Source organism: Apostichopus japonicus, chromosome 20, assembly GCF_037975245.1.
Source record: "Apostichopus japonicus isolate 1M-3 chromosome 20, ASM3797524v1, whole genome shotgun sequence".
NCBI classification, from domain to species: domain Eukaryota; kingdom Metazoa; phylum Echinodermata; class Holothuroidea; order Aspidochirotida; family Stichopodidae; genus Apostichopus; species Apostichopus japonicus.
In genome coordinates this window covers 12,389,206-12,416,471 of record NC_092580.1, presented here as the reverse complement: position 1 = coordinate 12,416,471, position 27,266 = coordinate 12,389,206, and the positions used below count along the sequence as shown (strand labels likewise).

General features: G+C 37.8%; 2 protein-coding genes and 1 long non-coding RNA gene across 23 annotated transcripts in view; 1 reads left to right on the top strand and 2 right to left on the bottom strand.

Moving 5' to 3' along the window:
• LOC139961851 (mitochondrial mRNA pseudouridine synthase Rpusd3-like) overlaps nt 1–4,398 on the top strand; it is a 125,858-nt gene extending 121,460 nt beyond the window's left edge. For 17 of the 18 annotated variants that reach the window (XM_071961446.1, XM_071961432.1, XM_071961442.1 and 14 more), the window contains 2 exons: nt 370–2,573; nt 4,270–4,398. The gene's annotated coding sequence lies outside the window, so the exon portion shown is untranslated. The remainder of the gene's footprint in view (nt 1–369; nt 2,574–4,269) is intronic. The other variant, XM_071961427.1, reaches the window with a different exon arrangement.
• Nucleotides 1–27,266, bottom strand: part of LOC139961837 (uncharacterized) — a 249,171-nt gene that overhangs the window by 47,946 nt on the left and 173,959 nt on the right. The window lies entirely within an intron of this gene.
• On the bottom strand, nt 17,534–27,200 carry LOC139961864 (uncharacterized). Of its 4 annotated transcripts, none has more exons than XR_011791046.1 (7): nt 26,452–27,200; nt 24,446–24,591; nt 21,588–21,682; nt 20,437–20,586; nt 19,390–19,545; nt 18,458–18,807; nt 17,534–17,652 (listed from the first exon to the last, which is right to left on the bottom strand). It is a non-coding gene; the product is annotated as an uncharacterized lncRNA (long non-coding RNA). The 4 variants fall into 4 exon arrangements; XR_011791049.1 differs by having other exon boundaries at nt 26,466–27,200; XR_011791048.1 differs by having other exon boundaries at nt 26,470–27,200.

Genomic DNA, 27,266 nt, shown 5'->3' with positions numbered 1-27,266 from the left:
GGCCATTCATTTACTGACCTCTGCACAAAAAAGCAGACCAACTAATTAACAAAACAGAAGATGCTGACTCCAACAGCACATTCACAAACATGAAATTTAACTTTCCAAACCCTTCATGCAAGCTTTGAAATTCTTGAGTGACACTTTCTGCTATTTACTGTGTAGGCTTCAATCCAATCAAAGCAAGTTTCATGTTTTACTTATACTCACCAAAAACGGGCACGTGCTCGTTACTACCCAAGAAAAATCATAAGAAGAAACTTACTCATGAAAAAGACAATATTGTTATTTGATAGTATGGATAGCCTCTGTTTATGCCCTCAGAGTTCCGACCAACCCATCATTTTTTTTTCTTTCTTATCGTTTCAGATCTTGTGGTATCAAAGTACAATACAGACCTGTCCATGGTTAGATCGAAGCTGAGGGATCGACTTAAGAACATATTGTACACTGTTAATTTGTTGAAACTCCTCATTTAAATATACTGTTTGAATTGAGATTAGAACTGTTTTCAGTTTTTCCTGTCCGTGTTGGGAGTATTTTCTGGGTGAGTAGAACAAATCTTCCTTAAAGACATACTCTCCAACCGCAAGTTAAATTACAGTCTTAGGAAGAATAGGATACGTAATCCCAGATTTAGTGCCTTTTTAATTGTAAATGTGACTGTCAATTAGGGTTTCCTTTTGGAAATTGTGTTTACTAATCCAGCACTATTCCAAGGTATTGATTGTATGGTAGGTTTGCATGCCCAGCTTTTCATGGGTCTCTTCTCTCACACATGGACACCTGGCTTTTCCAGGGTAATCCTGGGTATGTATACCTGGCTTTTCCTGGCTCCTCACTGACATAAACAGGGACCTGGCTTTCCGGGGTAATCCTGGGTTAACCATCCAGGCTTGTCCGGCCTTAACCTGGCTCTAAATGAGTTATATAAACCAGGCTTTTCCTGTCCAAATTACCATTTTCAAACCCAGGAATTTCCCAGGATTTCCCTGGGTTAAATCCAGGCTTTTCCTGGCTTATATTCCAGGGTTTTCCTGCCTTAAATTCGTCTGGGCTGAAATCAATTTTCTCAGAACTACCTGTCGTTGCTTTTAAAAGACCCAACAACCTACGGGATATTTTAGTTCGGGCATCCTTTCGGGATGACACCCCATAAAGGGAAAGCAGAACAGAAACTACAGGATCATCGCCCTGTACACAAAATTGCAAAACATGCTTACTTGTGGATTCGACTGGAGCCTTTCAGAGCAACCAAACCAATGAAACAACATGAGAATGAAACAACATAGATCGGCAATCAAAACAAAAAACATCTACCAACCTGTTGCAAATCACTTCAATCTCTTAAATCATTCAATTGAGAATTTGCGTGTTATTGCCATTGACCAGAACGATTCTTGGACAGATAAATCTAGAAAGGAAAAGAAAATTTCTGGGAACTAAACCTAAAGACCACGGCTCCATTCGGTTTAAACATCAGAAACGATTTGCCGTCCCAGATAAACCAAAACAATTCCTTCGCAATTACGACGGAATCGGATTAAAATAATCCGATGCGGCTTTAAATCATCCAAATTTCTAAAACTTCTGCTTAATTCAGCAGAAATCAGTAAGTCGCTTTGACTTCACAACTTGCCGACACTCTTCTCTACTGCTACTCCTTGTCACTTCGGTGATCATGCACTGAAGAAGAGCTAGTTTTGCTTGAAAGCTCTGCAAAAACCAAACATTGGCTGTTTTACTTCCAATAAGTTACCTAATTTAATTATTGTATCTCACTCGAGATCCAGCCCCTCTCTAAATGCAGCATAGTTGTTTAACAGTTTTTCTGTTATTCCTATATATATATTTATTATAGTATTGGCAAGCTCTTGACTTAATAATCAGAATGGTTTCATACTCTATTGAACACAATCGATATTTGATCGGTTTGGGGGAACTTCATGAAGCTCCCTACAAGTGATCTGTCGCACACCCCACCCATTTTGAAAATATTTTCAAGATCACTTGCGAAATTGTGCCGTATATCATGGAAATGGCATAGAAACGGAACGGAATATTCCAATTAGTTTGATCTTGAATGCACCAAAGACAGCAAACGTGTGAGAATTTCAAAGAGATACTTGTGGAAGACTTCTAATCATTTCATGAGTAAAACCGCGAAGAAGACAAAGATGGAGGAATGTTGTGCTGCTGATGTTAGATGTAAGAGTGACTTAGATCTGCACCCAGCACAAAAATTTGATCACAGGAACTTTTTCAATTTGTGACAGGGTTACAGAACAGGCTACGGGTACCGCCAGCCATTTGTGAGACACGAACTGAAGCCCAAGAGTGACGTCGCCCAGTACCCAGCCGCCTCCACCAACTTCACTTACATCTACGACAACCAATTTGAGAAGAGCAAATAAGAGTCACTGATCAAGGTGTTGAACAGGAGGCAGGCCGGCAAGAAGACGAAATGGCTGAACACGGCAAACACATACTCCAAGGTGGAGGTAGCCCAAGAGTACACCGACTGGGGAAAGAAAGAGGAAGGGGAAGACGAGGGCTACAAGATGAAGATACACGTGAGTAGTAGTGATAAGTAATTGGTGGTAGGCACATCACCCGTTTGACAGAATCACCCGACAGAATCCCTTATTTTGGGCAATTTGTCACAACTTGTCACAAGTCTCTATTTACTCTGTCGTTGTCCTTGATGTTGTTGCAAGGTTTGGTTTTCCTCCCCACTCGGTCGTTCAGGATGCGCCGCTGTCAGATTCTCGTGACGGTATGGAACCTGGCCAACAGGTATAGGAAATAAATTTAATAACAAAAGCAAAACAAAAGCGCATCTTGGGAATAAAAGCAACCGAAATATCATCATTTTGTCGTGGTGGATTTATATTGCAGACTTGAGGTTTCGGTATTATCTATGAGGAAATTATTAGAACAAACATCAGTAGAAACTGAAGTTCTCTTTCACCCTGTTTACTTCATCCTTTTTCATTTTTCTTGGTGGTGGAAGCTGATGGGTGTGGGGAAGTGGGGGGGGGTTAAATGCCACCCTGAATATTTAAAATATGCAAAATTCTTAAAACCACAGAAAGATCACATGTAAGAGACGATCAAGATGTCTTACTTTACTTTGCATATCGCAGAAGGGACGGAGGTGATCAGGCTAATTAGCCATGTGAAGTTGAACCTCTTTGGGCGTGGGTTGGAGGGGGAGAAATACACCTGCTGCCTTCCCCCCCCCCTTCTCCCGCACTACTCGTCAACGATACGGTCAGTGTCAGTCAGACACCCCATCTTTCACAACTGCACTTTTGTTCCGAACTTTTTTCGATACATTTGTACCACTGGCCCTCACTTCAATAGACTACTGACTACAAAAGCTATGTTAATGTAACAAAGGGGAAAACTTTTTTTTTTCAACAAATTATATTATATTACATATATTAAAATTAAACTGACAAATGTGATAAATGGTTACATCCTCTGATGATTCTTGTCTTGGTCAAAAGAGGGACGAGAGAAACACAACAGAGGTTTTAATAAACATGAATTAACAGCTCACACCTCGTCTTCCTTGATTTTGATGTCAGAGAGAAATCCTTGATTACAAGAAAGAAATTGCAGACAAAACTTGTCAAGGTTTGTTCATCTCATTTTACAAGTCCTGTAAATAATTTTTGTTATCTGGGGGTTTTTTTTGGTGGTGGGTGGGGTGGGGGTCCAGGGGCTGGGCACATTGGTCTGACATGAGGGCTCACTAAAACGGCTTGGGTCTATGACCTATCAGCCCTTGTCCCCCCTTCCCATCCCCTATCCCTTCCAAGGAAAGGGAATTGCCATGAAAGACAGATTTACACCCTACTTTACATGTTGTCAGTATAAGTCTGTCTGTTTCACTCTTCAAGGAGAGTGAGAAAACCCATCTTTGAACGTTTCCTTCAAGCAACGAAGATTTGAATCTCTCCTCAGCAGTTCCATTTCTGGCTTAAATCATGCTACCCCCTCCCCATCCCACCACATTAAAATCCTGCTCCTACCCTCCCACTCCAATTCTGTTAAACTCCGCTATCTTCCCACCCCCCCCCCCTCACCACCACTGCTACCTACTTACACCATCACCCTAGCTTATACCCTGCTCGTAGGCTGAAATAGAATGGTCTGTCGTCACACCTCTGGAGGGTGGTGTTGACCCACTCTTAGTTGATGGATTACATCATCATCATCATCTCTCATAGATCTACTTTTCTCTCCTCTTCCTCACTACAGATGTGAAGGAGATTGAGCTGATCGTGCAAGCCGAGGAGACTGAAATTAAAGAAACCAAGAAGGATAGTGAGGATGGAGTGAAGATCAGAACACAGAAAATTACAACCAAGAGTGTGACCATTCACAGAGGTAATAGTCTGCCAGAGCTTACCACTTACGGCTGGTGGAGAGAGAGAGATGAAAGGTTGTTGTCATTCCTCCTGTTCAAGAAGTGGCTACATAACCTAGCCGTGGATTGTGATCTTACAATTCATTTTAGTCCTGTATTCTCCAGCTTCCTCTCTCTCTTAACCCAGCACAACCCTCTTAAAACTTAAAATAAGTTGGCTATAGTATGTATGTGTTTGTGTATATGTATGTATGTAAGTTCTAAAGCCATGAGAGACCATACTATGGCCCACTCAATACATCACATGCATAAATAGGTGCATTTCTGTTGGGTTTGATACAGTCATGGTAGAATGTAATTATGATCTCGTCAATGTCTCTCTCTTGTACGATTGCAGTTTTCCATCCTCTCTCTCTCTCTTCACAACTCTTTCAGATCAACCGGGGACGGTAGAAACGACCAAAGTCAGTATCGTGAACGGCGAGAAGGAAGACAACGATGACAGGCACCCTCCCCCACCCCCCGAGGGCAGTCAGAGCGTGGAAGGTTCCCCCTCGAAGGACTCGTCCCTCTCGCCGACCAAGAAGAAGAAGAAGTTCCGAACGCCATCATTCTTGACAAAGAAGGCGGAGAGCTAGAAGAAGAATCACTACTTTTAAAATGACGAGTCAAATTTCTTTTCATAAGTTTGTTTGTGTGGAAAGTTGGTTGTAAACGTTAGTAAGCAGTACTTTTAGAGTTCAACTGTCCGACGCTGTGAGAAGGAGAGGCGGCCAGCATATCTCCCAAGTACTGATCACAATAATCCTCCCTCCCCTCTCGTTAATACAATTTTTTAAAATTTTTTTGTCTGTTTGCAAGTACTATGTTTGTAGACGTATTAAAACAGCTACATGTAAGTCAAGTATATGCCTACTCCGTGATGCGAGAAGCTTCTCTCGAGTATCCACGGCAACGTGAAGTAGTCAGGGCAGAGGTCAACGGTATAAAAATGTCCAGATTTTTATTTGGGGGGGGGGCCCATTATATAAGTTTATTGGGTTGTTCTTAAATAGTGAAATTAACTCTAGACTAGATCAGCATCATGTTCCAGGGGAAAGTTTTCTCCCTCTCTTTATTTTTTTTCATCCTTACTTTCCTCTTAAATTTTAGGCTAACAGGATCGCAGAGCGTACACGGTCTATTCACTCCTGTTGCATAATGTAACTTTTTTGTAAAGTACATAATATCGTGTATTTGTCGCAACAGATTTTAAGCATTGGAGTCGTATCACTTTCCTCGGTTGGTATTTTGTGTAGATATGTATGATTGCGCACATAAAGGCTCCTTCCTTCTTGCATGCCCAGGTTGCCGTAACCGGACCACGTGTCGGTTCGGTTTGTGTATTTCCCTGAAATGTTATTCTCATTTGTATTTTTTTTTTTTAACCTATCTGAATGTTTGCATTGTTAATATCATGCATGTTGTGAAGAGAAAGTTTGTCTTTTGTTTCTGTTTCGAGGCCAGGTCACAGTGATAGAAATCATGATAACTACAGGTCTTTGACATATACAAACTGCCTTCACAATCGAGAGAAAGCCACTCATTCGTAATCTTATTACATTGAAGCACAAATGTCACTTTTTATAGATACTTTTTTTTATTTTAGTTCTTGAACTTCAAAAATCCAGCCATGATTTTTAAACCACATTAGAACTGCTGTCGTGAAAGTAGACATTGAAAATCGCATTGCTGAAATATTTCTGTATATTCTCGTGGATCAAGGACTATCGGACTAGCGTTATGATGTAACAAAACTCTCTTCACAGGACAAGAGAGGCAAGTTTAGAATTAATTTTCGACATTCCGCAGTGCAAAGTTCCAGTAACCAATGAAGCTATTATTTACTTGCGCGGCTCTGTTTATGTGCGGTTATCAGGAGCATCACATAGAAATAAGAATAGAAACAATACCCTAGCTAATTTATAATTTGTAATTGTTTGGCTAATTCTCTTAAATGACTAAAAAAAATTGCACAAGCATTTTTGGCCAGGGGTAGCTTAGCCATATCTAATTTCTAGTACGCCATGTACGATCCATGGAGATAGGAAATGATCTGGAATTGCTTTAATTTGTTTTGCCAAAGATGTTAAACATGTAAACAAGTAGACACTGCTTTTCTCTAATGTCAATAAGAAACACTTTGAAACTGCCTGTAAGGTGGGCATTTGCTTTCATATAAACACATCTTGTTATGTTCACTTCACAGGCATGCTTCATTTTGTTTCCATATTTGAAGGATCGCTTTTTTTCCCTTTTATTTTTCTTTTTTTCTATTGGCTTTGGATTCAGTCCTTCTACTTAAAACTTAGATGTAGGAGGACCTTAGTAAGTGCAATTTTAATAGTATTGGAAACAAAAGAAATAGCATAATTATCATATAAGTCTTTTTGTGATTTTCGCAGATTTAACAATAGAAAGAAAATGGGGAATATTTCAGTAACAGCATCTGGTCAACAGAGGCCGATCTGTATGGAATGTGGTTTGTTTAGTAATGTAGTGTAGTGTAGGGTAGCATGAATAAAACAATTAACCTTGTTGAATGGATGAAGAATGAATGGGCTTTGTGAAACCTGGTACTTTGTAATAAAAGAAAGAAGGAAACAAACATTTCAAAGGGTATTTTGTTTTTCAAATATGACTGCATGTTGAAATTTTTATTATTTTGCTTTGGATATGAGATGTAATCCTCATTTGTACAACAAAGCCAAGCTTTAAAACAATCTTCACTGTTTTTTTTTCTTAATTAATAATAATGAAATGGCTAGACATGTAAAGAGTTTGAATATATTCCTCATTCCTTGTGTTATTAAGTTACGTCTTGGATGCATGTATTCATGTTTAAAGTATTTCATTACGACTTGCATTCTTACAGAGGTTGAAGGGAAATATTACAAATAGAAAGAGGCAGTATTTATAGACAAGTTTGGTTCAACTGATGTTCATTACAGATGTACTGAAACTACAAGCACAATGAATATTCATGTCATATATCAAAATTAGCATGATTCCTACGCCTGATTTCCCATGTTGTTGTGTGAGCGTTCGTGTTTAAGTGGAGGGTTTTGCAGTTACCATGGGAACCAATACCCCACAGATTGTATAGTTCATGCATGTAGTTTGCTTAACTAAAATTTTTGAAAAAATAGATTCTTTGCACAGAAATGTTAAAAAAAGAATGGAAAAAAAAAAAAATTTTGGAAGGTGAGGTGAGGTATAACTGCAAGGCTGTAAAATGATACAAAGTTCATAAAAATTTTAAATTGAGATAAAAAGTTGAATGTATATCCTGTATAGTATTTAATTAGTGTTATGTAACCAAATTTGAATATTGATAAAACGAAACCTAAAAATGGTTTTCGAAGAGTGAATGATTACGGTCAGAAATGCTGTAAACAAATTGCCACGCTATTAATCGTGACGTTGTATTTGTACGGCTAGATCACCCAGGTGAATATGAAGTGTTTTTTCCTTTCCAGAAAAGAGGTTCTGTTTTGTGAAGTGGTTGGTTGGTTGGAAGAGTAGACTTTGGATCAACTCTTAATCCCAGGCAGGGGAGTGACAGTGTCTTCTCTTTTCCAATATTTATAGTTTTCGGACAAAAGGTATTGTTACCCTAGCCTTTCTAAACCCGAAATTCATACTAAAATGGTGGGGGGGGGGTAAAAGAATCTTGACACATTTTGTTCCAGTAGAAACCAAGCATAAAAAACAATGCATATGGCAGTGGCGTAGGAAGGTACTTTTTAGTGGGGGGCTGAAGACTGATGGCCGGCCTGGGGGAGGGGTCTAAGGGGAGGGGATGTCCCCCTCCCTCTTTGGATTTTTTTTTGCATTTCCAGGTGGCCTCAGATGCAATTTGGTGCAATATAGCACACTTCAGCACCCACTCCATTTTGTAAACTTAATTTTGTATTTTCACCTGGCCTTAGATGCAATTTGGTGCTCCAAATGAGATTTTTTTTCTCGTTTGGAAATGAAAAAGGGGTTTTCTGACTTGCGAAACGGGGGGCGGAATGATACTTCCGCCCCTCCACATTTTTCACTGGGGGGGCTGGCGCCCCCCAGCCCCCCCGGTTCCTACGCCCTTGGCATATGGGAATGATTATATATACCCTTACCGAAATCCCAGATCTGGGCCAGATATAAAAATCCAGATCTGGCCCAGATCTGGAATTTCAATCTGGGCCAGATCTGCTGCAGATCTGGAATTTATATCTGGCCAGATAAAAAATTGGGCAGATATAACTTGATATAAAATAAAGTTTTATATGGCCCATATAAAATTTGATCTGGTTAAATTTTATTGCATCCATATCTGGGCCAGATAAAACTTTATCTGTTTGATATAAAGAAAATCCAGATAAACTTTTATATGGCCCATATAAAATTTGATCTGGTTAAATTTTATTGCATCCATATCTGGGCCAGATAAAACTTTATCTGGTTGATATAAAGAAAATCCAGATAAACTTTTATATGGCCAATATAAAATTTGATCTGGCTAAATGTTATTGCATCCATATATGAGCCAGATAAAACTTTATCTGGTTGATATAAAGAAAATCCAGATAAACTTTTATATGACCAATATAAAAAAATATATCTGGCTAAAATGTCAATCAAATAGGAAATAAGTGGCCAAAACTGGACTAGCATTGATAATCCAGCGTGATCAGTTATCTCTGTTCTGGTACGGAGACCCATACAGAGAGCAAGACACACACAAAATATAAACACAGCTGTGTTCTAGAACTCAACTGGATTGGAACAAAGTGGAAATATGTAATGTGCAAGCTCCTTGCTGTTACCTAATCCGACTGCTATGGTCATAAAATGACCGCTGTTCAAAAATAATACTTGAAGGTTGAGTTCTTTATTCTTCTGTGGTCCTGTAGATGTTGATACTAAATTGTGTTGTGCTATTCTTTTATTTAATATATTTGCTTTAATAAATAAGTTCCAGGAGGGCGATATATGTTCCATTCAGTATCGAAGTTCAGTCCCAAAATTTATTCCTTGTTGCCATCCGTTCCAAAAACTTCTTCCTTACTTCGGACTGTTCAGTTCACTATAGAAACCTTTGCCAATGTCCTGACATCAATAGGATATTATTTATGAATCTCCATCACCTTTTCTTAATGTACCAATCCTTTCTCTTAAACTTCCTTCTGCTCTTTACTCCTACCATGTGGACACTAGTGTACACATAGCTCCCTTTCCTATCTCACTCCTACAAAGTATCAAAACACATATGTCCATTGTTCAAAAGTGGCCTTCACACTTAATCAACCTCTGAGTCATCCTGTTTCAAGCTAAGACCCTGTGGTTGCCTAGCAACCCAGATAGAGATAGTTATTCCCCCTTTGACTTAGTGTATACACTGTAAGGGATTTACTATTGAAATATATATGCAAAGTGCAGTACCACAATATAGTGCAATGTAAATCTCTATGAAAATACACTATGTAAGAGCATACAGTCTTAAAGTTTTATCTGTCAATATAAAGTCAAGTATACCTGGATAAACATGATGTATATCCAGTTATACCTGACTTTATATATTGACAGATAAAACTTTATATGCATATCTGGATTGACTCTATATCCAGTCATATCTGGCTTTATATGGCCAGATAAAACTTTATCTGCATATCTGGATTGGCTCTTTATCCAGTTATTTCTGGCTTTATATGGCCAGATAAAACTTTATCTGCATATCTGGATTGGCTCTTTATCCAGTTATATCTGGCTTTATATGGCCAGATAAAACTTTATCTGCATATCTGGATTGCCTCTATATCCAGTCATATCTGGCTTTATATGGCCAGATAACACTTTATCTGCATATCTGGATTGGCTCTTTATCCAGTTATATCTGGCTTTATATGGCCAGATAAAACTTGATCTGCATATCTGGATTGGCTCTTTATCCAGTTATATCTGGCTTTATATGGCCAGATAAAACTTTATCTGCATATCTGGATTGCCTCTATATCCAGTCATATCTGGCTTTATATGGCCAGATAACACTTTATCTGCATATCTGGATTGGCTCTTTATCCAGTTATATCTGGCTTTATATGGCCAGATAAAACTTGATCTGCATATCTGGATTGGCTCTTTATCCAGTTATATCTGGCTTTATATGGCCAGATAAAACTTTATCTGCATATATGGATTGACTCTATATCCAGTTATATCTGGCTTTATATGGCCAGATAAAACTTGATCTGGCCAGATTAAACCAGATATAAAGCCAGATCTGGCATTTCGGTAAGGGTATATACTGATTTTTTTAATATTTTTTGTTTAGCCATTTGAATATGTTTCCTTTTCTTTTCTGTAAATGAAGAATGAACACATGTCTTGTGTTGTTCATATTGTGGCTTGATTATTGCTTGTGGGATTGGAATGGCTTCTTTAGGTGCTTTAGTTAATACGCATAGTCCTGTACCACAGATAACACCCACGCCATGTCATCGTTGTCTTAAGTAACCTCTACCGAGGTACAACATGGGAGGGGACGCTCCCACATCGCGACGTCTCGTCACGGTTTTTTTTGCACAAGGGGTTAAGCGTTTCTATCACAGTACACGAAGCTCTACAATTTTCAATGCACGTTCAATAATTGCAGGAACCACTGGTTTCTATTGGGTACCCTTTGACTCCATGCAACTGCGTTTTCTTGTATGCGATTCACACATGTGGTTCTTTGCACTTTTGCTTTATAAATGTTGCAATATCGTGTCCAAAAAGAAGTGGAAAAATAAACAGGCAGTCCTGAAATTCCTTTTCTTTCCGTATTTATTTCTTGTCTGTCTCTCTCTCATTTCTAGTGTGTAGAAGAAAAAACAGAGCGATTTGAGAACTTGTCTGGGCCTTACAAATGGAACTGGAAGTTTACCTCGCATAACTTCCATAACATCCATAATCTGACCGACTAGTTTGCCAAAAATATTGTTCTGATAAGACAGGATATTGCATCGATATGAAAGCTAGATGATATTTCACAAAAATCGTTTTGCCCTTTGAAAGGCCTTGTAACTAAATCAGGTCTACTACACCTTTTAAACCTATTGAAACATTCTGTAATGTGTTTCGTAATGCATAATACAACACAGCCCACCCCCGGGGCCCCCACCCTTTGCTCCTCAACTTTCAGTAGAACAATTTTGTCAAGAATTAGAACCTTATAAACCCAAAAAAAGTCAAGATGACAAACAAGGGTTTGATTTGACTGCTTTGAAATCACATATCACTGGTAAAATGTGTCGAGCGCCCTCTTGCGGCCTCTTTTTTGGTCTGTTTTTCACTTCAGAGGAACAATAGGAAACAGAAAAACTTTTAGGGGGAACAAAAGATTTCAAAACCTTTGTTCGCCCTAAAAGTTTTTCGGTCTCCTATTGTTCCTCTGAAGTTGAAAACTGACCAAAAAAGAGGCTGCGAGAGGGCGCTCGACCCATTTTACCAGTGATACGTGATTTCAAAGCGATTTCCTCCTTCCATTTGGAAGTAGGAATATTAGAAACGAGCATTAATTCTCAACAGTTGCTTTGGCGCAGTGGTAAGTGCTCTGGACTGACAAACACACTGTCGTGAGTTCAAACCCCAGTGAAGGCAGTTTTCCTTTTACTATTCTTATATCTCTTTCCTTCTATTATGAACGTTAAATATTAGAAACGAGCCTAATTACTCAACAGATACAGTGGCGCAGTTGGTAGTGCCTGTACCCGGAGAGCAAGACCAACCTTGTCTTGGGTTCGAATCCCAGTTAAGGCAGTTTTCCTTTTACTTATACCTCTTTTCTTCCATTATTGAACCTTAAATATTAGAAATGAGCATTATTTCTCAACAGTTGCTGTGGCGCAGTGGTTAGTGCTTTGGACTGAGAGAGACAGACGAACACACTGCCATGAGTTCAAGACCCAACCACAGCCTTTTTATTTTCTGTTCTCTGGAGCAGGTGGAAGTATAAAGGTAAGAAACGAAGGTTATTTCATTGGGAACCAAAATGGTGTAATCGGTTGTTCCGTCTGCAATGATACTGAGCAGCATGGGTTCAAGCCCTGGGTGGGTGAGTGAATTCTGTAAAAGGAGTTCGCCGGCACCCTTCCCCCCGACAAGGTTCCCAAGCGGCACCCGAGTTGGCTGCTACCCCTCTCCCTGACAAGGTTCCCAAGCGAGTGAAGCGAGTTGGCCGCTACCCCCCTCCCTGACAAGGTTCAGTGGAGGGGAATATATTTTAAAAACTGGTAGTCCCAACTACTAGACCTTTAAATATTTGAAATGTACTGTAGCAACTCACCTTACGGTCTAGTGGTAGATAAAAAAAAAAAATAGGCATCACAAGGTCCCTGGATTAATTTTATCTCATGCTTTTCTTTTTATTCTTTTGCAGCTTACAAGTAAAAAAAAAAATAACCAAAACTTGCAAATGTCCACTTTATAGTGCCAACAAAATATTGCATCTATATCAAACCCCCCAAAGGGAGGAGTTTTAGCATTCTCTAGACAGGGGGCAAAGAATTGTGATTTTCTTGCCATATAATTTGCACAAAATCCCACTTGACTATCTGACTGATGTAGAGTCAAGTGAGTTAACATTTGTTCAAGAATTAAGTGAGAATCCACAAATGATCAGACAATTCGAGCTCCCTAGACAACAAAACATGTACTAACTCACTCTTTGGACATCAACCTATTCAGTCACTGATGACGTTTTTACAGTACATAAGTTTTATGGCCAAAAATGGTTTAAAATCCAGAAAGAACAGTCTTCCTTTTATGTGAAATATAGACCCATAGATGTTGAATATGTATGAGCAAATGGACATTATCTTTTACCCTTTTTTAGCAAATCAGCTCTGCCACCAACCTACCCCTTCAATACACTAAAATATTTTCAAAACCAAAGCCATGTAGTATATATACTACACAGAAGAAGGCAATTTTTCAGACAGCCTGTTAAACCCATGAGACTCAACTAGTGACAACTGCCAGGGATCACTTGAGGTGTGTTTTAAGATCATCCAACACATGATTATCACTTCTGAAGCAGATATCATTTACCTGATTGACTGTTTATGCATTGTTCAAGGTTACTTCAGACCTATCTGTAATTTGAGCCACTTCACAAACTAAAACTGAAGTTGACCAAATTATGTTCACCAAAAGGAAATGATTGCAATGGAGAACTCACAGTGGGGGCACCATCATACGAGGTGTGCGATTCATCCGACCTTAACTTTTGGAGTTATCAAGGTGGTCAGAATTTGACCCTAATTGACCTTTGACCTCTTCATAGACATTCAGTTCTTGTACATTTCTGAGCATGAGGATAATCGCAGCTTTGATTTTGAAGCTAAATATGTTGACAAGAATTTCAGGCTTTTGGCAGCTGATGACTCCAATTTACATTTGACCTCTTAACAAAACTGCTCAAAGTGTAATGCTCAGTGAGGGGGACCTACCACCTAACTATGACATTGTACCGAGCTACAGATGTTCACTAAACTGGACTATGAGGTTTTTGCATTTTGGCCATTGATGACCTCAATTGACCCTTGACTCCGCTCAATAACTGGAGCAGCCAAAGAATACAGTGCTGTAAATTTACATCCTAATTTGCATGAAATTCATGCAAGATATGCTTGGTGAGTCACCCCGTTTGCAAGTTGGAACATCACATATACATACGTTTACCTGCATACATACAAGCCTAGATTTCTTTTTGCTATTTGCAAGGAATAAATCCAAGATTCCTGGAAGAGGATACTTATAAATTCCTCTCTTCTGAAATTACAGACTCTTTATGCATTAGATGATCTTTTAGCATCATCACATGAACATCCTTAACATAAAACCTTTCATAATTTCCATCTGTAAATCTGAGAAATTTTTCCAACACGATACCCTTGAGAAGAGCTCTTTTGAAAACATGCAAGAGAGAAATACCACCTGTATTTTTAGGTGCAGGTTAGAGATGGTCTTATGGTATTGCAGAAGTATTCAAGACTATGCATGATGTATAGATAGATTTCTGCAGAAAAAATTCTGCCAAAATGTTCCTTCAAAATTAGGAAAGCAATATTTCAAGTATTTTATGTACAGCTTTCATAACAGTATTCTCCATTTTATCTCTTGCTATTTCACAGAAAAAAACTGCATATCCTTAGTGTTTCAATATTTACACACATGGGCATACAAAAAAAAAGTAGAAAAGCTGTCATATATATATATATATATATATATATATATATATAATATACATATATATACATATATCCATTAAGAAGCTGCAACATCGAAAGCTCAAAAAGTTTGTGATCCTGAAAGTTCGAGACCGGCAGGACTATCTGGTAGCTGGATCGAATCACTTTCAGATTCTTCTTCAACTTTAGTCCTATTTCTAATCCCTCTGAAGGAAACTTCCATCGGCTTGTCTCTTTGGATTGAAGAAGCGTTCGGCACGTCGCTACCAGAATTGGAAGAAACTTTTGTCTTCTTCTGGCTTCAGGAGGTTATCGTCTGGTAAGCCTATCCTGATCTGGTCCGAGTTAGACCGTACTTTACTTGGAGATGTCCATAATGAGACTAAAGAAGGGATCTGAATCGGCAAAAGGGGCCTGGGATTCTAATTTATTGTCTATGTCTGATGTTTCGTCATCTTCCCAAGTCTCTTCCAAATTTAAGTCTTCTGGAGGTCTCTCAGGGAGCTGTTCCATGGTGGACACCTTAGGTGGTTCTGTCAAAAAAAAGAGTATGAAAGAAAATTACTAGATAGGAATACACAAGCCATGTAGACAAAAGTACTCTGCATAAAGTGTAGATCATGCATGTTACATTTGAAGACTTGAATGAGTCGACGATAGCCAATAATTTTAAACGCGAACACGGATTGCTTTGGGTGATGGGAGGGGGTGGGGTAGTAACACTTTCTTGGTGGGAGAGGGTCAGAGCCACAGAACAGAATACATAATGATTTTCCTAACTGATGTAACGTCAGAAATGTCAAAAAAAAAAAAAAAATTATAACCCATCTACTAGTAAAATGTCTAGTATTGTTGTATCAACTACAGTAGTTACAGAATATTATTATAAAATTAAAAAAAAGGTATATATTACAACATGAAGGCCAAAAGTATTTGAGTTGCAATAGATTTACAAGCTATATTACACAATGGAAAGACATGAAGGAAAACTTCATAAAAAGGATGACTTTAGGAACAAACCTCAGTTAATTTGTTGCGAACCGTTGAAAAACAGTGCTATCAGGCAAGGCTGGATTTTTTATGCCATCTTTAATTTTTGAGGGAATGATCAGTTATCAGTTTAGAATGACAAGACTATTTAGTCTAATACTTTAACCATTTAGCTCAGTTCCTCAGATCCAACACAAAATCACAAAAAGAGTTTTACCTGTCTCAAATGACATGTTTACAGTGGTAGTACAAATTTGGAACAGATGGTGTATAATTTTCATTCAATGGGTGCAAGGGTGTTGTTGTTTTAATATCAAGTTATAGGAACATGCTTTGGTTGAGTGAGTTATTAGAATTAATGTAAAGCAATGGGTTAACATTAATATTAAAGCCTGTACTAGAAGAGCTGATAACATCATCAAGTTAGCCTTTAAAGGAACATACCGGAGGTTTAGCATATTTTAGAAGTGAATAGCTTGAAACTGGATCAGCCGTGTTTGAGTGTAAAATCTAAAATTAACCTTGTTCTGGTGGACTACGACATCATTGTGTCTAAAATTCAGCCTACATTTGTCATTTATGTAGATACTGAAGAAGTGACGGAGGAAGAAAACATTTTCTTTTACAATTTTATTAATTCTTATTCTCATTTCATTATCTGACAATAACACGGATGGAGAAATGTACTACATCTCAAACCTGCACATAATCAGAAAGCAAATCCAGAATATTAAAGTAGAGGCTGGAGTGGAGGCAATAAGTAATTTTTACTATTGTGAATACATGTACTGAAAGTTTCTACATTTTGTTATCATTATATTGATGATAATACTAGAGTTTCTGTTCATGAAAAAAAAATGCCCAATATCTTTGCACTTATGTAGCAAGTCATTCAATTTCATAGCAAGATTCTCTCGGGTAAATGAAGCAACACAGTTTGTAGTGGGTTTATTGGTACTGGATATGTATTTTGGTGGTGTTACAGACAAATTCTAAGAGATGGGGAACCTAGGTCCCACCCCTGGCTGCATCCAAAACAGCAAAATACTAAGTAACTGGATGTTTATTTACAAATAAATTAAAGATTTTTAATTGTGTTGGAGAACAACACACAATAACTGCAATGTCCCTAAATATTCCACCAAGCCTCTCACATCCTCCCCGACCTCTCCTAGTCTCTTTACATGTAGGGTTTCCAGAAAGATCTGACCTAACCTGACATTAATATTGTTACACCCTTTTCAAAATTTTCCTCTAAATATATTTATATTGATATCTCTGGGATTATAGGAAAAAATTATCACTGCACAGAACAAAGCCTTATTTGTCAAAACAAACGTGGCACAATGCACATACAATTTAAGGGAAACTCCCCCCACCCCCAACCCCCCAAAAAATAATGCACAGTTGCATATATGGCAAAACTTGTGGCAGGTATAATATTTTTTCCAATACACTAGTAACTGCACAGCTACTTTCATGATGGGTAAAAAGAGCAATTTGCATTGTGTGAATTATTATTCAGTTCTAGGAAAAAGGGAATGAGCTTGTTATCCTTACAATATTTACCAAATGTACTTTACACTGAATCTGAGGACGAAGGAAATAAACTTGATGTATTCTTTAAAGTTCGGAAAATTCCACTCTCCTCAACTCTGTTGTACTCCATAGCCTTTGGTAAGACTGAATATTACTAAGTGATTTTTCATCACGGTCAGGGATACTTCTTTCAGGGGGTGGGGTGGGGTTGGCGGGGATATAAAATTTAACAACTGCACTCATTCAATACAAAAACTTGGTATCAATTCCATATAAGTTAGGTAACATCTTCCCTTGCAAACTACCATAAATAGAACATTTTTACCGAATTTAAAGGTCTCTGATTTATGCTTGACACTCCTGCTAAACGTTCCTGGCTCTTCCTCCTTCTGTACATGTATGAGATTGAACGACCCTTTGACCTAGCATCTTGATTTCTGCTACCAGTCTCTTCACGGAATCCTTTGATTTTACCACGCTGCCCTTCAACGCCTAAGCAGAAAGATGGATTAATAATCAATCACGCAAAGATGGATTAATAATCAATCATGCAAAGATGGATTAGTAATCAATCATGCAAAGATGCATTAATAATCATCATTGCTTACAGATTTCTCTTTAGTTATACAACCCACACGGGAAATGAATTCCACCCCACCAAGATGGGGAATATTTTCACTTTAAATGACGTGTTAACTTTTTGCCCATAAGGTCTGTTCATATCACCGTCTCTTATGCTATTGTCGCATTACAGGAGCAGACGTCACTTACTCTCTTTGCTGGGATCTGGGTAGGAGTTGAAATTTAAGCCCCAAGGTAACTAAACATTCAGTTTGGGATTATCCAATACCTTGTCTCAAAAAAGTGCATTTACTTTTCCCAGTCAGTTTCTTATTTTTGAATTGTTTTACAAAAGAAAACACATAGTTAATATGTTGCCAGCCGACAAACCCTTGGTTCAAATAAAACATGTTTAGAGAGTGAAACTTACTTATGACTGGTTAAAATGTCCCTGTAACTATCGCTACCACTGGAATCCTCCCCCTTCCCTACCCCCCTCTCAGAAAAAAAAAGAGTGCGATTTGAAGAAATTGTGGATATTTATCATTAGGTGTCTGGTAGGTAGGGTAATTTACGTAGAACTACTCCTTATAGCTAAAATGAATAAGATCATGTCTTCTGGTTCCTTTCAACTCTGGGGAACAAAATTATGACAACATGACTTAGTAAAAGTTAACCCTCTTCACAAACTTAAAACTTGAATAAAATTTCAGACCAAGATATCAAGATTTAATACCATCACAGTTCATCCTCCAAATCATCTTCCCCTGCATCAACAATCTCAACATCTTCTTGGAAGTTGCTGCAATTCCTACATTTACATAGGTCTGTACACGGCAGCTGTGCATTCATACAGGAACATCTTCCTTAAGACATTTGCCGACTCTACAGCTACAGCTGACCCACTGAAGTAAAACATCTGGAGCAGGTGGCTTCGTCAACCAAGTGATTATAAGGTTTATCCATGTCCCTCTGGTGAGGGTGCATCAATCCTTTGCTGTAATGCCCTACTGTGAATAGCAGCCTGGTAGGTGCAGCACTTCACATGCTGGATCGGAGCATCTTTTGTTGGTGGTAAACTCTGCTCTGAGGATGGAGATGAACAGAACACCTTGTACGTTGTACCATGAAATTGGAGATTTTTGAGTCTCACATTATATGATGGGTACCGATATAATTACAATTAGAAATATGCTTCAAATTACTTTAAAAACTTCAATGGAAAGATTAACCTGATAGTGCATCTCAAAGCGTTTAGAGAATTTTTTAAAGTTTTTTTGGAGGAGGACCCCCATATTCCAAAAGTCCTATATCCACCCCTGAACACTCAATCATAATAATATATTAGGCATTCAGCTACGCTATTCATGGTAAACCATATCACAGCGCTTACAAGTTATGTTACACCTACTCAATGAAAAACTGTCCCAGAGACAATCCCTCCAGGCGGCAGCAGTTATATACTGCGCCCAATGACAAGTTACCTCACAGGTACCAATTTAACCCCTGGGTGTAGAGTGGCAAGTGAGATAAAGCATCTTGCCCAAGGACACAACGTAATGTGCTAGGCAGAAATCGAACCAGCAATCCTTGGATCAAGAGATCCGATGCCTTAGCCAATTGGCCACCACGGTCTCAATGAACCACACATTGAAAATGGTACTTTACCTTTCAGGATCTGTATCAGTATTCCTTGTCAAATTGAATGTAGTTCCTATAACATAGAGAATGGTACCTCACTTCAATGGCAACAAAGTCTTTCCCTCTAATATGCATCAAAATGGGCTGATCTTTTTTTCCACTCGGCTGCTTGTCCAAGCAATCCTTTAATAAAATGAAATAAAAAAAGCAAGACAATTTCATTTATATACCACGTTTTTTGCACATCTTTTGCTCATCTTCTATGGACGAACAAAGACACATTTAAATTTTTGCAAACCAGTGTCATGCAAAGGAGAATTAAAGCAGGCTCGATCTTTTCCATCACTCCTTTGTTTCAAATCATATGGGGTCTCCTTTGGTTCTGTCCGTTTTCTTGCAGTAATGATGTGCTTTCTATCAATGGACCGCCTGTAACACGTATCGTGGAACCCCATCATATTATGCTGTTGAACACCAGCTTGATGGTAGTAGGCCATCGAGTAATCCCATGTATTGGATTGGGACGGCGATTTCACTTTCTCTGTCGCTGAGATTAAGCCACTCTTTAGCGCAGGAAGTAACTTTAGTCCATCGGATATTCATCAGTGCCTTGACTGCTTCAAATTTTACAGATTCAATGTGCATTAAGCACTGTAGATTTTCGTGTGTCCGAGACTGACTAGGTCCCGTGGGAGCCGCCATTTTTGTTGTTTTCTACAAAAAGTGCACTCAGAACTCATGGCTCATTGGACAATTCATATCACATGATACAGATATCTCACTGGTGCACAACTTTTGCACGTAACACGGCAGGTTTCTTAACATACGCAATAAAAAATATAGTTCGATCTTTCGAGCGGAATTGCAAAAAACTGCAGTAAAGCACATGGAGAAATTTTTTGATCTTCGTTCATTTATGTATTCAATGTTGTAGAGGAATATTAGTCCCGCAGTTGCTGGAACGAAACAAGCGAATTTCCACCTTCAGCTGATGGCCTATAATGAGAGTACATAAATAAATTGCTGATTCAACACACCATACTGCATTATATAAAAGCTTTCAATAATAATTACCGGTGCTGTGGCCGAGTGGATAAAGGCGGTGGCATTTGAAGCAATGAGGCTTAGCAATCGGGAGGTTCGGGTTCGATTCCCGGCCGGGTCATAGTAAGGTGGGTTTTTCCTCCAAGAGCAATCTACGGTTTTCCCATCTGAAATAACTTTCTAAATTGAAAAGATTCCAAACTTGAGTTAAAACGTTGAATTGGAAACCACCCAACGTGTAAGTTGTAATCCATAAGCCCTTGCGGGCTTCTCCCACATTTGTGGTGGCTTAAGCGTCGGAAAATTAACTGCTGATTATTATTATATTATTATTATTATATTATTAAATATATATATATCATTATTATTATTATACATTATTATTATTATATTATTATTATTATATTATTATTATATTTATTATTATTATATTATTATTATTATATTATTATTATTAGTATTATTATTATTATTATTATTATTATTATTATTATTATTATAATTATTATTATTATTATTATTATTATATTATTATTATTATAAAAGGGCAGTAGAATATTTGAAAGAGCTATTTACATAAGAAAATACAGGAATGTCTATGAAAACCTCCAAAATTCTGGAAGGATACAAAAGCTCCTGAAACCCTACTTCTCTTGTCCCTAGCATCATTGTCCCTGCACCCCCACCCCCCCCCACCCTCAGTCCTTTCACTGCAAATTGCATGGACACATGCAATAAAATGTTGCTATTTCTGCCACTTACAGTAGCCGGATAGATTTATAACAATCAAGACAAAACATCAAGATATAATTAAAAATAACACAACCTTTGTTGTTCTACTCCACCTTTTGACATAAAGTCGAATTCCCATACTGACATTAAAAAAATATGCCTCCCAATAATAAAGTTGGTGTGATTGCCAACAGATATGTTTGAAAGGATAATTTCTAATCAATATGGGGACTTTTCAAGCCACAGCAGCCCAAAGTTTTGGTATTTTGTGGTTTAAACATTCAGTAAAACCATAAAAACCAGTGTTTATGAAAAGTATGCTTTACAAACTGTTTCACCTTCAAAGTGTCCCGGATGTTGACATATTTAAAACAACCAGAGTGCATTCTCCACAAATCAATTAGTGTTACAACTTAAAATACAGGAATGCCTACATTAACCATCGTTACCTGACAGTTATGTCCTGATCCAATCTTTGAGAAGCATATGCCCTGCTAAAGGTGTGGACATCAAAGGACTGGGAGCAGCCTGAGTGGACTCATACCTGATGAAGAGAGGAGAATCAATATATACAGGTAGAAAGTCAAAAGTGGTCAATATGTCAGAATCATGGAGGCCAATCCACTCTCACGGCTCTAAAACTAGTCTACAGAGTTTTTTAGCCAGTTTGGGACTACTGTGTTGGGCATGTTGGTTGCATGTATGTTGCTCTTAATGGTATGCTGTATTGGTTCGAAATATGCCACATTTTTCAAAATGGTCAACTTGGTCAAATTCTTGAATTTACCTCACTGTGACATTCTGTGATAGTGTGTTTAGTTGGAATGTCTGAGAACAATTTGGAGTGTAAAGACCTCCAGGAATGTACTGTTTGGAAACTTCTAGCAATTATAGCACGCAATAATTTGGGACCTATACAGACTATACTGTACCTTTAAAGGTGAACTTGATGTTAAGCAACATCTTCGGTTGAGAACATTCCATAGAAATATGTTCTGTAAGTGAGCTTTCTGAATATTGAAAAGTATTTTCAGGTGGAATACTATGGGAGACTAACAGTAAAGAAGAAGTGGTTCCACATTACCAGCTGAAACCCCTATAACAAAACTTTGTTTAGTACCTGCAGGAAATAAGTCTTTGCCCAGAGGTTGTCAAATTAATTAAAACAGAAATCCAAAACAGCTGCATGTGCAAGCATGAACTGCCCATATTGAACTAATATTATGTCAGGAAATGACATTGGTACAACAATCCTGGTACCAATGGCAATAAGCAATATTATATAAATAAGCTTAGACCTTTGAATTCACATGAAAGTTTACATTAAGGGTTGATTGATCTCCTAATATTATGTAATATGAATTAAGCTTTGTGACTTTAAGACTTCAGCAGTTTGATAACAAACTTGAGCTTTACAATACTGAGAAGCTACTTCAGTTTATTTGTCATTTAACAGGAATGAATCTGACATGAAAGCAGCAGTTGCTAGAAAAAATGCAAAGACAAATTTGGCAATGATCTGTATGCTAAAGCTTGGCAAGCTGATGTTTCATGACTGATGAAAGAGAAATTTCTTCAGATATGTGCATGATGATGTGCTTGCTACGATTTAACCTCCAGTATTAGGAGAAAGCAAGTAGTTATGCTAGGACTGTATTGCCCAAACTTGAGACCATCTGGCCTTTAAGAAGCAAAGAAATATGATAATAGTTTAATGGCTCTAATGAATTTCCAGAAATATCTTAAAGATGGATTTACTTAATTTTATTGTTACAGCCTAAACTCACCAAACTGGAAAAATTATGGTAAAGCCATCATATTTGGTGTGTAGAAGTACCACTTTGAGTGCAAGAAGCCTATTATTGTGGGAAGAGGTCAAAGGTCATTCGGGGTCACCATGGGTCAAATTGTAAAATTGTGTAAACATGATATCTCAAGGAGCAAAGCTTGGGCAGACCTCATATTTGGTGTGTTGAAGTACCACATTGAGTGCAAGAAGCCTATTGTTGTGGGAAGAGGTCAAAGTTTATTCGGGTCATCAGAGGTCAAATTGTGAAAACCTTGTAAACATGAAATCTCAATATTGGAAGCTTGGGCAGATCTCATACTTGGTATGAAGGTGTTTGGAAATGTACCATATCAAATTTTAGGAGCCTATTATTGCTTTTGGTGCAGGTCATTTGAAGTCAACTTATGCCAAACATTTACTTCACTCCCCTCTTACCTGTCTCTCTACACTAATACACCTTCATTAGTATAACATCACAAGGGAAGCTGGTACAGATTGCATATTTGGTATGTGGTTGTACCACATTGAGTACAAGAAGCCTTATGTAGCCTAACAGAGGTCAATGGTCCTTTGAGCTCACCAGGGGTCGCCAGGGGTTTTACACAATATTTCAACAAGGACAGATGTCATATTTAGTATGTCGGTGTGTATCACATTTAGTGCAAGAAGACTGTTGTTGGGGTCAATGGTCAATGCAGGGCAGCCTGTGTCACTGTGAATTTATTTATTGTCACATCACACTGCTTTTCACATTGCACCCATCACTATATTCCAATCCCTTTTACCAAATAATAATTTATAACATTTTCAAATTAAAAATATTATGTGTTTCAAATTCTACCTGTGAATACATCCTCCCACATGACTTTAAATATGTGAAACCTGCATATGTCGTTGATGATTATTGATTGGTTATTAAACAGCAGAAATAAAGCATTTGCAAGATTTGATAAACTGATGTCGTTATCTTGTGTTTTTCACATTCCCTGTGGACTGATTGTGATTTTGTAATGCCTGGCAGGTCCACAATAAACTCTGATTCACATATTGGAACGTGTCAAGAACAAAGATGTGCCCGTTTTTCTGCCACTTTCATAGTCAGGTCGCATAAGGCCACATTAGGTAGCATTTGGTCACATCAGGTCCCATAAGGTCACATTAAGTTGCATACATAAAATGATTTCTTCATACAAAAGTTATATAACAGAGATGACAGCCTAAGTGATGCTAATAAGAGAAAAAAATTCTATTGAATCTTTAAACAAAGCAAATGAAACTTAAAGGCCCATAGTAATAAAACAACAATGTTTGGGTGATGATGCAAAGATAACAAATAGTTATCATTACACTAATTCACCAAGCATTCATCAAAATTGAGTAATACCATCTTTTTTCAATAACTTTTAATTTCAACAAATAAAAAAGTGCTCTTAATTAATGACCACATAACATTAAATGAAATGAAAGTTCAGTGTGATCAGTGAGTGTCTTTATGTCAGGCAAATGTCATTACTGTACCTGCAAAAGCAGAACTTGATGATGCTTGAAACTGTCCCAAATTTATGCACCTTGAAATATGCTTGCTTTCCCAGGGTAGTTTACTCCTAATTGCTGTAATTGTTCAGGGGAAAGTTCCTGAACCAAGTCTGGCATGATCCATTTCACTGAAGAAAAACAAATAAGGAAAGTACATGATTTGTGATTTTCTAATGTTTGTTAATCAAATGACATAGAAACTCAGATTTTATTTCGTGTTTTGTATTCACATTTTGTTTTTGGGGTATTTTTTATCATCATGTTTGATATGAATGCATATGCCATGCTAACTTAATTGTTTGTGGTTATTATGCAATTCTTTGGTTCCATGGCTGTGCTGATTGGCATCATTGTGCAGATTACATGAAGAAAAATAAAACATTGGCATGTGATAAGAAGCCATTTGGCTACTGATGTATATTAGACCAGCATGGGCTGTGACCAAGCCCTCCGCTGGAAAGATGAGAATGAAACCATTCAAATCATAATTAACAATTCTTCATAAAGTACATTGGCTAACCGTATTGCAATTTGAAAAAGCCCTATTTGCCAACTGAAGTCATCATTCAAATCACAATGTTTTAAATTGGTATAAGTAAACAATTTCAGCCTACTATACCTTGTTAATTGAATTAAAATGATTTAAATCAGCCTAACTTTCCAATGAAATCCAAAAGTGGGAGTAATGAGTTGAACAATATCAAGAAATGTTTAGGTCACAAGCATGTATTACAGGTATGTGACATACTTCAATCTGACTGTGTGGTTTTGCTACATGATGGTGTGGCAAGTGGTACATGACCATGTCAAGTAAGTAGATTATAGTACCTCTTTAAATAATAAACGTCTTTCCTAACATGATTGATCATCGTGGTCCTTTTAGGGCTCCAGAATCATTAAATACAAGCTGATAGTAATTTCAAGAGAAATTAAATTTGAAGTTGCAGTTTAACAAAATATTGGATTTAACTGTGACTTGTGAGCCTGCATGAATAGAGGAAAACATTGGCAAATATTACAACAAAACCAACCTTATAGTGCATGGAGTCTTGGATATATAGCAACTTGATATATCACTTGGAGTCAAACCTATACATGACCAACTTATATTTTCATTTCTGAATTTTCTGACTACCTCTTCAACACTGGGTAACTGAAGATGATGTAATATGCTATCCATGTTAAAACTAAACAACTAAAAAATATGTACCTTTTAGGCTCGTATAAATGATACCTTCAATTGGATGGAACTAACCTACCCCCAGGTGGCTATAACAAGCCTAATCTTAGTGCTGATTGCACAAAATAGAATAATTAAAATAGAGCAAGTGCTGCATGCTAATTGATAAACGTCTTGCATTTCATATGTCCAATGACTAGCCAAGTAAATTAGCATTTAACTAAGGCTATATATGCCTGCATGTTAGTGTAACTGTTAGCCAGTGGTATACTATTAGCTAACAATTATGATGGCATACAATAACTTTGCCACGTTAAAGGAAATTTCTCTCCAACAAAATCATTGGATCAAGCTAGTCTTTGTTTCTTGCTGATTATTTTATACAGGGCTAGCCTAGAGCTCATAATCAATATATAGCATTTATTGACAATTTTAAAAGAACACACAGGTGTAGCCTATAGCATAGTAATATTAGTATGGATGAATTGGGTGGCAATTCTTACAATAATGCCTAAACTTTATTGATCCCTTTGGTCATAGACTATTTCATTTCATGACATTGACAAAAAACGTATATGCAGGTACAGTATGCCGTATATTTGTTTCACACGGCTAGGGCCTAACTTACACTAACACTAACTTTAAGTTTAAGGTCTGAGCTAGGCTTTAATAGCTCAGCCTAGGCCTAAATAGGGCTAGCCGATTTACATTTTGACAAATGACAGTGCCGTGGCATCTAGCCTCATGCCTATATTTTTCTCGGTTTATAAGACAGTAACGCCTTAGAAGACATGGCATTAGAACATACCGGTTGATAGTTACAGACTTGTTGCTTGTTTGGTGGATGATGAATGGTGGTAAAGGTAGTTTCGGTTGGTGGTGCTTGCAGAATTGGTGCTTGCTTGATAATGATCCACATACATCGATATGGGTTAACTGGGTTTCCATTAGGCCTGTTTTATACAAGATTTTTAACTGCAGGCGCATAACCAAGGGGGGGGGGGGACCGCCCCACCCCTTGAGCATATGTTATTTTATGATATCGCTAGTAATTTCGATTTGAACAGACTTTATGTTAATGAAATGGAGGTAAACGACAAAGGCAAATGAATATATATGAAAATCGTGGAGTAATTATAGAATACAGGGCCACTCGATGATTCTATCTGAGCATCCGGATGCGCGGATGCTCAGTCTCACCCCAGTACGTATGTAAGTAAAAAATGTCAAAGTCCCAGTTCTTTCTTTTTGAGTGGATGCGCGGATGCGTGGATGAGGAGTCAAAAATTTCCTAAGTCCTTTTCAAGTACTTCCGGAATTTTAGTGGGCGTCGCACATGTACGGATGCCTTTTAAGAACGACACACTATTGATGTGGAATATCTTCCTACATACGGGACTTTCAGTATTGGAAATACGTGATGGTATATGTTGAAACTTTTCGAAAATTATTTAAGTCCATTCCTAGTACTCCCGGGGTGGATGCGCGGATGCGTGGATGCGGAGTCAAAATGAAATACGCGATGGTATATGGGGAAACTTTTCGAAAATTATTTAAGTCCTTTCCTAGTACTCACGAGGTGGATGCGCGGATGCGGAGTCAAAATGAAATACGTGATGGAAT